This window comes from Rattus norvegicus, chromosome 10, assembly GCF_021556685.1.
Source record: "Rattus norvegicus strain SHRSP/BbbUtx chromosome 10, alternate assembly SHRSP_T2T, whole genome shotgun sequence".
Classification (NCBI taxonomy): domain Eukaryota; kingdom Metazoa; phylum Chordata; class Mammalia; order Rodentia; family Muridae; genus Rattus; species Rattus norvegicus.
The window spans coordinates 69,243,511-69,256,783 of record NC_141543.1 but is presented as its reverse complement, the minus strand read 5'-3'; positions in this window follow the sequence as shown (position 1 = coordinate 69,256,783).

The window sequence follows — 13,273 nt, the reverse complement described above, 5'->3', positions numbered from 1 at the left end:
CACCACTGAGCCGTCTCTCCAGCCCCAAGACCCTGTCTTAAAAACAAAACAAGAAAGTAACTAATTATTCTTGTGAAGGATTATGTGGCTTAAATTTGTGATTTTGAATTAGGTGAATGCATGTGTGTCTTTCCGGGATGACGGAGGATGTGTATGTGTGGGAAGGTTCTCTCTCCCCTTAGTGCTGGAGTTAACAGGCAGTTGTGAGCCAACAGATGCTGGTTGCTGGGAACCAAACTTGGGTCCTCTGGCAGAGCAAAAAATGTTGTTAATCACTGAGCCATCTCTCCAGCTTCCTAAAGGCATTTTAAAAATACTAGTGTCTTTGGAATCCATAACGTGGTGTTTCAGGGGGAAAAAAAAAAACTTCATTTGCACCATCTTCACCGTCATCATCGTTATCACCATCACCATCACCATCACCATCACCATCATCATCACCATCATCAATCGTCATCTGGAACAGGAAGTCAAGGCGCCGAGACGGTAAACACGCTCTTGAGGCATTTTGATAGCTTATGTTACCCGAGGCGAACAGGAGGGGGCGTGATCCAGAGCCGCGCTGGGGTGTGGAAGCCGCTGGAGCCTTCTGGCCTGGCGACTCTGAGCAGGGAGCTGTCCTCCTGCATTCCTAAGAGAATGAGATCTTACACGTTGTGTAAAGCGAGGCCATATTCTGCCCGCCCGAAGGCGACTGTTCTGGCCTTTTGCCATCATTGGTGCCACCTACCGTCTGCAATGGGCCTTGGCCTTTCCCCTTTCCTCCTAGCTAGGAGTGAGAACTGACTCTCCCGTGGACACTGCTGAGGAGAGGCTCCAGGCATGGCGGAGAGTGCAGCTGAAGGATCAGGTCTCCATTAGGCCACTTGGGGCCCCGGTTTACGCCCTGTTCTATGCTGACAATAAACCTGGACTGGTGTGGGGAGAGGTTAATGGAAGACAGGGGTGAGAGGTTGGGGGGTTGAAGGAGTGAAAGTAGGGAAGAGGAAGTGGAGGAAGAAGAGGCAGGGACACTCTCTAAAGGAGTCAAAAGAGAGAGCTGCGGGGCCTGGTCCAGAATGTGTAGACCTGAGAGACTGTCTTCCCTCTCTGATCCCTGGCAGGGAATGAGAAAAGTGGCCTGGCTGTTCTGTAGCCCCCTCCATCAGCAAGATTCTAGAATTCTCCTCCTTCCTTAAGGGCACAGCATAGAGTGTTAAGGGTATCAAGACCAGGGACAGACCCACAGAGGGAAGACACACTGTCCCAGGCACCTCCATGTTCCATACATTACGTAAGACGCACACACTGGCCTTCGTTCCTTCTTCTCTTTCTTTTTATTTTTTAAAGATTTATTTTATTTATTATATATAAGTACACTGTCGCTGTCTTCAGACACACCAGAAGAGGGCATCGGATCTCTTTACAGATGGTTGTGAGCCACCATGTGGTTGCTGGGATTTGAACTCACGACCTCTGGAAGAGCAGTCGGGTGCTCTTAACCGCTGAGCCATCTCTCCAGCCCCCTTCTTCTCTTCCTTTCCTTTACTTTCATTGGTACTTTATTCTCATGTAGACTAGGATGCCCTTGAACTCACAACAATCTACTTGCCTCAGCCTCTCTAGTATTGGAACTACCGGTGTGTGAACCACCACACCTAGTTGGGGCATCTTTTTTCTTTAACCATACTGTCTTAATTTCTTGTGATGACTGGGATTGAACTGAGGGCCCGATGTACCATAGGCAAGCACTCTACCATTGACTTATATCTCTTGCCCTGTTTTGACAGCTCCTTGAAGGAAGTAGGTCTCTATGTGTGTGGGGTGGGTGCTGGGTGTATAGGATGGTGGACGAAGGGGGTCCAGTTTGCTTGTCTGCCAGCCACGCACAGTGTGTCTGTCTTGCCTCCGGAGCTGCTCAGACTGTTTCCAAAAGCACTCAACTACAGCACACGCTGCACCTCTAGCAGAGAGGTGAGTCAGATCCCTCCCTGCTCTGCTCCTCAGGCTCTCGCCATCCCATTGGGGACATGCCAGGGACGGATGTAACCACTGAAAGTACAGTTTGTGTCAGAGACCAGAGAGCAGCCTGTATGTCCTAAACAGTCTGGTCAAGATGGGCTAGGACTTCGGACAAGGCTTGCAGCCAACGGTGCGCTCTTTGGAGAGGGGAGAGTTTTCATGGTGGAAAGCGGGCTGGTGATCGATTCTAGAAGCTGGGGCCATGTTCGACCCCATGGTAATAAGCAAGGGAGTCTGAGGGGGACTGGGTCTGGAAGGGATATAGCTATGCAAATGGAAGCTTGAGAAAAAGGGAGCTGGAGGGAGGAGGGACCTACTGTGTGCTGGATGCTCTTCCTGCATCTTCCCACACAGTCAGCACATCTTCTCCAGCACTTTTCTCACGTTCCTAGTACGAACGAGGCTTCTGAGCGAGCCATGCACAGAGCCAGGGTCAGAAGTGGGGCCTTCAGTCCCAGATTTTCTAGCTCAGCCTTGAGTACCTGGAATCTGCTCCTGGGCTGAGAAGACTGAAGGCTTTTCGCAGAAGGACTCAGTGGTTGGAAGACGGCCACTCCTCTGGGCAGCTTTCCAGCCTCTGACCTCACGGAGTGCAGCACTTGCCTGCCTTATCTCTTCCTCCACCCAGGGCAATCTGATCAAGGCCTGCTGTATTAGGAGAAAGTCCCTGTGCACTCTGTATAAACCCTCAAGGTTAGAACATGCAACAGGAGGGAAAGCCTCCTCACTGCCACCTCAGGGAAAGCAGACAGGATTCTGCTTACATTGCTAACGACTTGATGATCTCATAGGGAAATAATTGAATTCCCAGAAAGTAGCAAGGCTTCCCCCCACCCCACCCCCTTTGAGGCAGGGTCTCAGTGCAGAGCTCAAGCTGGCTTCAAACTCACAAACTTCCCACCTCGGTTTTCTGAGCTCTGGGATCATAGATGTGCACCAACTTGCCAGCCCAGCATTTGTTTCTTGATTGTGACATTCAAGAGCCCCCTGAGAAAGCATCCACTTAGTGCTGACCTGAGAAACAGTGTCCAGGCCCAAAAGATCCTTTCCACTGCGTGGCTAGTTCTCCTCCCCCCCCCCACCCCCCACCCCCCCCCACCCACCCCCCCCCCCCCCCCCCCCCGAGCTAGGGACCGAACCCAGGGCCTTGCGCTTCCTAGGCAAGCGCTCTACCACTGAGCTAAATCCCCAACCCCATGAGCTAAATCCCCAACCCCGCGTGGCTAGTTCTTAACAACAGCCTGGTTGGCCATTTTTAGACCTTTTTGTTTTGTTTTGTTTTGTTTTTCTTTTCTTCCTTTGTGCCATGTTGAGGAGACCTCGGGTGTGGCGGGTCTGAGCACCGCCTCTAACCCTCAGATCCTGCCATTAAACACTGTTGGCCTCTTCACTGCTTTACAGTCAGAGCTGAAACCTGGGAAGGTTGTCTTGTCCGGACCACACATGCTAAGCTATTTGGTGCTGGAACTCTGTTTTCCTCTGGGTGAGTGTGGATGTGTGATGAACGGATGAAGTCAGCCTCAGACCCAAACACCGAAAAGCAGCATTAATCCTATGGGTCCCCCCCCCCCCCCCCCGTTCCACAGGCTATCGCTATAGAAAGCTAGGTGAAGTGAGGTTAAAATGAGGCTCGGAGGTTCAAATGAGAAGAGGCCTCAGGAGAGCAGGGCATGTGCATCTAAGGAGACAATCAGCAGAGTGGGAAGTCACCTACAGAAGAGGAGGGAACGCTGGAGTGTTCATGCACACCTGTAATCCCAACACTCAGAAGGCTGGGGCAGGAGGATGGAGAACTGAGGCTAGCCTGGGCTATGTAGTAAGAAGCTGTCAAAGAAAGGAAGAGGGAGAGGACATATTTGTTTGTCTGAGGAGAGGTTAATATCAACGCTATATGAAGAACCCCTACAATCCAGCATGAGCTACAGAAATCTCTACGTAAGTAACTTCTCGAAGGAAGAGACACAAATGTCCAACAGGTTTGAACGTTGCTCAGCATCACTACTGATGGGAGAAATGGAAAGAAAACCACAATGAAATTCTTTCTCCACGTCCACTAGGCTGGCTGCTTTAAGAAAAGAAAAAGTCAGATGATGGGGTTAGGGTTTGCTGCTTTGCCAGAGGACCCAGTTCAGTTCCCAGGACCCAGGTCAGGTAGTTCCTAACTGCCCGTCACTCTAGCAGCAGGGGATCTGCACGCCTGTGGCACACACATGCTCACAAACACACATAGATAAAAACGTTTAGATCTAAACCTAACAAAAATGTTTTTTTTTTAAATAAAAAAAGATGAAATGACAAAGATGCTGTACTGAGAACGTGGAGATTCTGGAATCCGTGTGTCCTGCCGAAAGGTGTGGTGTCAGGGCCACGGAGAAGCACAGTGCTGCACATCCCCCAAAGTAAACAAACAGCCAGATGCTGGCCTACACCTTTAATCCCAGTACCGGGAAGGCAGAGGCAGGAGGATCTTTGTGAGTTTGAGGTCAGCCTGATCTCCATGGGCCAGCCATGGATATACAGTGAGACCCTGTGTCAGATAAATAGCTGAGTGTTTTTGGCACATTCTTTTATTCACAGCACAAGTGGGCAGAGGCAGGTAGATCTCTCTAAGTTCAAGGCCAGCCTGATCTACAGAGTGAGTTTTAGGCTAACCAAGGCTACATAAGGAGACCCTGTCACAAAACAAAAACAACTCAATGTAAAAATGGGAGCTGGGCGTGGTAGTGCACACTTGTAATTGTAGCATTTAGGAGACGGAGGCAGAAGGATTGCTGTAAGTTTGAAGACAGCTTGAAGTACATAGTGAGTTCTAGGCCATCCAGGGCTATCTAGCAAGTCTAAAAGATAAAATAAAAATTCCTAAAATATCCAGCAGCAGCACTGGGTATTCTTATTAATTACATGTATTGGTTATTTTTCTCATTGCTGTGACCAAATACCTAACAAGCATAACTTAAAGGAAGAAAGTTCAGTCTACTGTGATGAGAAAGGCGTGGAGTTAGGCGTGGCTGGCAGCAGTCTGAGTCTACCCGCTCACATCGCAGTAGAAGAGAAAGCCCAGGGCCCTCAGACATATATCTGCATCTCCTAGCTAGGCACCAGATCCGAAGGCTGTGCGATCTCACCAAACAGTCCTCCCAGCTAGAGAAGAACCATCCAAATGCACGAGCCTGTAAGCGGCATTTCACATCCAAAGCATGACGTTCTGCTCCCGGCCCCTACAGGCTCATCCCCACCCCATTCTGCAAAACTCATCCAGTCCGACTTCAAAACGGCCCCACAGTCTCGTTCCCACACTGTTCCAAAGCCTAAAGTTGAAATTCCCTTCTGAGACTCAAAACAGCCTCCTAACTATGAGTCCCTGCAAAATCGAGCAATAAATGATGTACTTTTAAACAGAAGATTTTCAAGTGAGTTACACCTGGGAGCCTTCAATGTATCTTTCCCGTGAGACACATCTCCAGTTATCTCAAGACAGGCTGAGAGGCTTCTCTTTAACATTTCAGCCCCTCGGGGTTGGGGATTTAGCTCAGCGGAAGAGCGCTTGCCTAGCGAGCGCAAGGCCCTGGGTTCGGTCCCCAGCTCCAAAAAAGAAAAAAGAAAAAAGAAAAAAAAACATTTCAGCCCCTCCCATTCCCTGTCTGTAGGAGGCACAGCCTAAAGAGAGCATCGGAGGAACTGGGCTTGTTGACTACATGGACCTGTTTACTTCGAAGGAAGGAAAATGACTGGTGCCTGGTCACCTGGAGGGCTGGAGCAAACACTGTCTAACATCTGGTGTCTATTTACTGTTCTATGGCGGTGCCTTCCTGAACCCCCGATATCCTGAAGTTTAGTTTCAGTGAACAGATCCCAACCTCAGAGCCCAATATCCTGAAGTTTAGTTTCAGTGAACAGATCCCAACCTCCATGTGCTTTTCATCCAGCAGAAGAACCTATCACAAATCCCTCCTCCCTTGGCCCTTACCCAGAGCTCTTCTTATCAGTTAATGCAGCTCCCTCTTGTCAGGCTTGGTGGCACATGCCTTTAATCCCAGCACTTGGGAGGTAGAGGTAGGCGGATCTCTGTGAGTTCAAGGTCAACCCGGTCTGCAGAGCAAAGTTCCAGGACAGTCAGGGCTACATGGAGAAACCTCATTCTTGTTGTAAAGGTTCCAGGTGCTTTCGTACCTTCTTAGGAAGTCTCTGTATAACTATGCCTAAAGATTTATTGTGGCCATTGTTACATGGAGACCATTTGCCCAAAGTTTTATGCTACTTAAATGTGTAAGAGAAATAACCTGAGATCCAACTCTGGAAGTTTTATGGGCTGACATCCTTTACCAAGTGCGGATCATTTTCCTGCAAGGCTTGTGGGGTCCCTGACACCTGCCTACAACCTTAATCAGGTTAATCGGGTTTCTGCTCCTTTTCTAGATTGTTCCCTTTTTATGTCTTTCTGCTTCCTTTTATTTTGCTTTCTTTTTGGAGACAGGGTCTTACTATGTAGCCCTGGCTGGCCTGGAACTCACAGATATCTGCCTACCTCTGCCTCCCAAGTTCAGGGATTAAAGTCAGGCTCTACTATACTTGGCTTCTTTCTGTTTCCTCCCCTGCCTCGTTCTCTCTCCCCTGTAAATCTGGCTAAACACAGAGAGAAATAACCACTCCACAGCCTTAACATTATAACTTCTAAACAGATGAGTCCATTCCTGTTGGATTTACCCTCACTCTGACTTTTCAGGATACAAGCAGAATGTAGATAGATTCTTTGCAAGAATGTAACAGGAATGGACTCTAGTCTGGGTCCTCGTTAGGGTCCTAGATAGAGTTCTCAGTTACCCTTCTAAAACCTTGTGAGCTGATTCTTCACTCTCTGCATTTCTGTCCATATTCTGGTCTTTCAAAGTTCTATCAGAGTTGCCCACTTCAGTCCTCCTTACAGAATCTTGGATCTTCTCCAGACTCCCCCACATTCCTCCCAAGGCTGAGAAACCACAAAATCAGGTTTCTCACACAACAACTCCACTGTTGGTACCAATTTCCTGAATCAGTTCTTTTTCTCAATATTGCTACCAATTACCTGGCAAGGGGCAATTTAAGAGAGGAAGAATTTATTTGGGGTCATAGTTTGAGGGGATGCAGTCCACCATGATGGCGAAGACACGGTGGCAGGTGACAACTCCATGGTTACAGGAGCACGGGTACCTTAGCCCTATTCTGGTGATTGATAGTTCAGGCAGAAGGCCCTGCTTGAGCAACTCTCAAATCCAGTTCAGGCAACTCTATCTCAAAAAATAATTAAAAGGGCTTGGGTATAGCTGTTTTACAGTGCTTATCTGGCATGTACAAGGCCTTGGGTTCCATCTCTAGCAATGTAAACCCTCTGGCCTCACCCTGTACCCTTACATCTATCTGCCAGCTGTGCCCCATGTCTAAAAGGTTCTCCAACCTCCCCAAAAAGCACCACCAGCAGGGAAAGAAGTGTTCAAACACATGCATCTGTAGAGGATACTTTGTATTTAAATAGGGTCAGTTCACAGACTAGTATTGAAAGCAGAAAGAGATGCCTGCATGCTTGTAGTGGTAGCCATATCGTTCAAAACAGCCCAGAGCAGGAAACAGCCGAAGCATGCCTTGGCAGACAAATGGACAAGCAGAGTGTGGTGCAGAACTTTAACAGGGCACTCTTTGACCTTCTGAAGGAAAGGCATCCTGGGGCTTGATACAGCATGGAGGAGCCTGGAGACACCATGCTGAAGCTAAGAAGGTGGTCAGTCAGCCAAAGACTGGATGATTGCATTCCTAGGGCGTATCAAGAGCTGCCAGACTCACAGAGACCAAGTGTGGGATGGCAGTTCCCAGGAACTGAGGAGGAAGAAATGAGAGCTGGTTAATAAGTGTAGAGTGTCGTGTCTGCAAGATGGAAACGCTCTGAAGTCAGTTACACAACAGCCTGAGTGCTCAGCACCTCTGCCCTGTACGCAAAACATGGCCCAAGATAACTTACATTATATTATGCTTATTCTATCACAATTTCAAAAACAGCTGGGCAGAGCAGACCTCGTGGAGCAGAACTCTAACTCCAGATATTCAGGAGGCAGAAGCAGGACGACAGCAAGACAATCCTGGGCAACTTCAGGAGACAAAACAAAACAAACAAACAAAAAAAGCCAATGGTCGAGGACTTGCCTAGGATGTGTAAGGCCTCAGGTTGGATACCCTGAAACCCCAACCACCCCAAGAAAGGGCCGTGCACTGGAGGCTTAGAAAAGGAGGAGCAACTGAAGAGAGGGTTCAATCAGTAAACACTTAACCAAACAAGCATGAAGAGCTGAGTTCAGAGCCCCAGCACCCACAGGAAAAGCTAAGTGTGGTGGCTCAGATGTTGTACTCCAAAGGCTGGGAGGCCAGTTTAGCTAAATCAATGGTTTCCAGGAGTAACCAAGCAGACACCTAACATTTACTTCTGGCCCGTACACAAACACATGAAAAGAAGACAGTTCCTGGCAATGTGGGGAGGTAGTTCTTGAAGTGGTTGCATGTAATGAGCTTTGAGTCCCTTTGAGGCATGAACCAAGGCTCTCTGTGTTGCTTCCATAAATTACTTCCTCCCTCTCCATGAGATCTTTCTTCTTTTTTTTCTTTTCTTTTTTTTTTTTTTTTTCTGGAGCTGAGGACCGAACCCAGGGCCTTGCGCTTGCTAGGCAAGCGTTCTACCACTGAGCTAAATCCCCAACCTCTCCATGAGATCTTTTTTTTTTTTTTTTCTATTCTTTTTTTCGGAGCTGGGGACCGAACCCAGGGCCTTGCACTTGCTAGGCAAGCGCTCTACCACTGAGCCAAATCCCCAACTGCCACTCCATGAGATCTTAATGAAGGCAAAGAACCATTCACTTCTTTTTCCTGTCGTATGACCAACAACTCCCACATACCCTTCCCAAGCTCCAGAATATGCTAGATAAAGAGGGCCTAGTTCTCCATCTTGAACCTTAAGATTTATCTCGTGGGAATGCTCTCTTGCAGCTGTCATACCCACTAGTTCAGCCAACAGCTATCTGCGGGGTACCAGCTCTAGGTGAAGCAAGCTTAGTCCAGTAGAGGATTCTCAGCGTACAAGAGAATTTGCAGTGTGGTGTGGTGCATACCTTAAGAGAGCTGATCAGGGTTGGGGATTTAGCTCAGTGGTAAAGCGCTTGCCTAGGAAGCGCAAGGCCCTGGGTTCGGTCCCCAGCTCCTGAAAAAAAGAACCAAAAAAAAAAAAAAAGAACCAAGCAGGGGGGGCCTCACCCAGTCTGCGCTGACAACTCACAAAGCAAGTTCAGTCTTTACCTGAGTCTTGGATGATTAACAAGACTGAACCAGTAAAGTAGGGAGGAGGAGACACAGACAATGTCTCTAAGCCACCCAACAGCATGGGAACTTCCTGGAGACTAGAACATTCAGAGCCCAATGAGGCATCTGAAAACGGAATCTGGTTTATTGAGTGAGAGGCAAGAATGATGAGGACTGAGCCAAGGAGGAAAGCAAGCAATGAGCCCACAGGCCTTTTTAATCACCTCTAAGCACCTTGTCAGGTGTGTGGGTAGTGGTGGAGACGACTGTCTATAAACTAAGTTATGTGGACCCGGTTGGGGGGGTCAGGTGAAGATGAGAGGATGCTCACGGATTCTCCAAGCTGGAAACAGGACACCATGCGTCTGCTTAATCTCCTACCATCTCAGGGGAAGTTGGTCCCTGGGAAGATGCTTTTGATGAGGAAGTGGTTTTCTTAATGACAGCCCACGCGCCTTCCCAGCCTCCCTGATCTGCAGTCTGTTCTTGGCCCTTGAGAGCACCCTTACCTTCTTCTTCAAAGATGTGATGACTTCATCTGCTCTTTTCTCCTCTGGGATGGACGGTTCCATATCTTACAAGTCACTTCAGGTAGTGGTATATCTAGCCTTCCCAACCATTCTTGGGGCTGCACTAGGGTGTCTGAATGCCTTCCTCCTCATCTGTCCAGGTATGAACTTGCCAAGAGTCACCTTTGCCCGTCCCACAAGCCCAGCTTATCAGACATTTGCTTCTGAGGACAAGCTGGGTCATGCAATCTGTGCATGTCTTCTAACCCCCGAGACTTTTAGCTGTCTCTGATGGCCCTCTCCAGGGTGGTCTACAAAGCACAAGGCAGGAGCTTCCTGGTTCTGACTTTCCTCTGAGATAGGACACAAGGTTATCTCAGGCAAGGCCTCAGCAAAGACTGGTAGAGGGCTGGTCTCCGACTTTTACTGCTCAAAGTCTGTCAGAAGTCATACAGAATATTTACAGAAGGAGGGTATGGGGGAAGGGTTGGGAAGATGAACAAGGCCTTGCAGAGTAGGACACTGGCTTGGTTGCTGGGCAGGGAGTAAGTTCTTGCGATGTGTGTGGCAGCTGGAGGTTTCCCACTAACCTTGGAACACTGACTTTGAAATAATTAATCATGGGGTTGGTTGCCTGTATGCTGCTGATTCAATCATTTGTCCAGCACTGAATTTCAGCATCAGGGATGGGACTGGAGAGATGGCTCAGTCACAGAGAGCGATGGTGGCTCTTGCAGAGGACTGGGGTTCAGTTCACAACCATCCATAACTCCAGGTCCAGGGAAACTGATACCCTCATCTGACCTCCACAAGCACCATGAAAACCCTCACACCTATGAAATAAATAAATCTAACATAAATTTGTTTTTAAAAGAACAGCAGCAGCAAAGCTGGGGAGATGGCTTTGTTGATAAACTGCTTGCCACACAACCATGAGGACCTGAGTTCAATCCTGGCACCATGTAAATCATCATCGTCATCACCACCATCACCGTCACTACCACCACCATCATCACCACCACCACCACCACCACCACCACCACCATCACCACCACCACCACCATCATCATCACCACCACCACCATCATCACCACCATCATCATCATCACCACCATCATCATCACCATTGCCATCATCATCATCATCACCACCAACAACAACATTTGAGTTCAACAGGAGGCATCTGTAACCCCAGTGCCAGTGTTGCAGGAAGAATCAGAAGGATCTCGGGACTAGCCAGCCAGCCAGACTAGCCTAATTGTGAGCTCCAGACTGTCTCTACAAACAAGGTGGACAGCTGCTAAGGAATGACAGGTTGATCACATGTTCACTCACATCTACCTTTACATGTACATATGCACCTGCACCCACATGCATGTACACACACACACACACACACACACACACACACACACACACATGCATGCAAAGCGAAAGAACATGAGGGGAGTAGGAGAAGAAAGGGGGAGAAGGCAGAGGATCAACCAAGGTCCCCAGAGTCCATGGCACAGAAGAGGACTTTTGGCAGAAGCCAAAAAACAGTAGCCAGCTAGTTTGGAAATGCTAAGTTTTGTCCCAGCTTTGTCAGAGTAGTCCAGAGCAATGGAGATTGAACCAAGGGCAGTGTTGGAAATGAACCTGACCTGACTCCGGGGATTCACATGCTATGACACTAGACCAGCGCCCCGCGCCTGTGCTTCATGCTTTAGGGGTGTAGAGGAGAATTAGAATGCGGTTTACAAGCAGTAAATGTCATTCTTGGGGGAAGAGAACCCAGCCTGGTGCTGCAGTGGCTCCTCCAGAGCCCTGGGCCATGGGAGAGGCTTCCTTCTAGAGAAACTAGAATCGGGGTATTGTCCTGCACATCTGAAACTCTTTGTCTCCCATCTTCCTGCCTCTTGCTCACTTCGGTAGCTCCGTGGGAGTAAACAGGGCTGAGGGCTGCCTGTTGTTTGCATAACTTCCCGTCCTGTCTAGCTCTGCAACCTGGACCCATGCACACGGCTGCAATCATTCTGCAAGGCACGTAGGGTCTCTCACACAGACCCTGACTGGATCTGGGAGTGCATGGGTGGCCCAACACCCTGAAATTGTGAATAGCAGCTGTCAATCCTACCCGGTGAGGTGCAGCTTCCAACACGAAGCTTTTCTGCCCTCAGCTCTACACGTCTTTTCAGACTGAGTTCTCTGGCACCCATGGGTCACACTGTGATAATATCAGAGACACCCATCAAACAGTTGCTGCATTCAGTACAGGGCCAGGAAGGACAAGGGCACCTGAGAGACTGTTTCCAACTAGGTACTCCACACCACAATCTGCACCCTGATGCCCCAGCAGCACTCACCCATCAGCCTACCCAACCCCGCCTAGGTCCCACTTTGCCCTTCCCTCTATGTCCTATGTATGCCTCGTCTCCCCCGCCCTATGAGTCCGCTCTGCACCCGGGACACACACAGGCTCTCCCCCAAGCTCCAGGCATCCATGTCCGGGTGTCTCCAGGGCTCTCTCCCCAAGCGTCTACCCTGGGTGGGCATCCACATCAGGGCACTCACAGAACATGTTTGAAGTCTACCTGGCTCTGTGTCTTCAGGCCTCAGTTTCCCCACTTATGAAGTGGGACAGTAACACCTCGTGTTTTGTGCAACTGATGAAACAGTATGCTGTCCAGAATGTCGCAATCCACGTACAGCATTTTAACCTCTGTATCCTTAGCACCAAGTGCTGCCCGTGATTGGTGCCAGAGGTTTTGTTGGGTAGATGGCTGGCATGTGGAACGGCTGAGTATGTAAATAGCATATGAAGCAATATTTGCTGTTTTTCCAGGGCAGTCAAGAGGCAGGAACCAGGAAGATTCTGAGAAAAAAAAATAATAATCTTTATTGTCTACTAACCACACATCAATTCTCAACAGGAAAAGCTTACGGTAGAATGAGGAAGCGGCCAGTGGCTAGGTCCAGTCAGTGGATCAGTCTTAGAGTATGGAGAACTTGTGACTTTGACAGATTCCCTGATACCTAGTAGAAGGGGGCGTGTTTGCTGGTTGGCTGGCCGGATGTCCCCAGGCCTCCCAGTCCTCATCTTGGGCTTTGAAACTGCAGAGGACAGGATGCCTGGGTAGGCAGGGTAGGGGTAACGCCCAGCTCCAAGGGTCATGTGTCAACTGCTCAGCTGAGAACTTGGCTTTGAGGAATTAAAGGCTAGAGGTGGGCTGGCCGGGAAGAGGGCTCAGCCCCTGCTCTGCAGAGCCCGGACTCAGGGCTTTCCAAGCCCAGTTCCCCCAGCAGCCTCTGTGCCCTGAAGTAGTGAAATCCGGGCTGCTCTCCTCCTGTAACCTGAAGCTTTTATTTCTTTACCCTGCCTGGCCTCAGCTAAGTCTTCCTGGTTGTTACTCCTCCTGCCCGTCCCTCCTCCTTACTCCCACCTCCTGATTCCAAAAACACTCTGATTG